We start from the raw sequence: 708 nt of genomic DNA, 5'->3' as shown, positions 1-708 counted from the left end.
GCTGGGAGTTCAATCCCCTGGTAAGGGAAGGGGGGGGGGGAGGGGAATCAAAACTCAACTTTGCCACACAAACCTATCCCATTTATCTGCTTCTGAAATTCAGATTACTAAAGCATCTTAAAATTATAGCCTGCTTCTTTACAGCTGGCAGGAAACCCTACATTAGTCTTCATCAGAATTATTCCCTCTGGCAAGTTTGGTGACATGTCTCTTAGCTTCTGTTAGTGGTCATCTTGTCTCCAGCACAACCTATCTTTTCTTTTACAGCATTTCTATTTGAAAAATAGATACTTCAAAGAATACAGAAATGGCTCCAACTACCTTGGGCACCTAGCATAAAACCTCATTTCCTTATTTGCAAAATGAGAGGTTTGGAGAACCAGCCAAGCTCCACTCACCACTCCAGACTGCATTAGGTAGTGGTGGAGACAACGGAGCACTTCACTTAACAGCTCGCTCTGCAGGGTTTCCAGTGTATTAATTACTTTGGTATCTTATTCTTTATGGACTGATACAGACATTCTACATGAAAATTCCAAGTTAAATGCTACTATTGTAAATACATAAGGGGAATTACTGAGGACAGTGATGAGGTAATGATGGATCTTTTATTTTAGGCCCAAACCCACTTCTCAAACCTTGTCCTCCTTTGTATGGGGTTTGACAACCTTTAGAACTAATTCAAGTTACATATTCCTTATTATACCT

This window comes from Marmota marmota, unplaced genomic scaffold (genome assembly GCF_001458135.2).
Source record: "Marmota marmota marmota unplaced genomic scaffold, marMar, whole genome shotgun sequence".
In the NCBI taxonomy this organism is placed as follows: domain Eukaryota; kingdom Metazoa; phylum Chordata; class Mammalia; order Rodentia; family Sciuridae; genus Marmota; species Marmota marmota.
Note: the sequence above shows the minus strand (reverse complement) of the source record.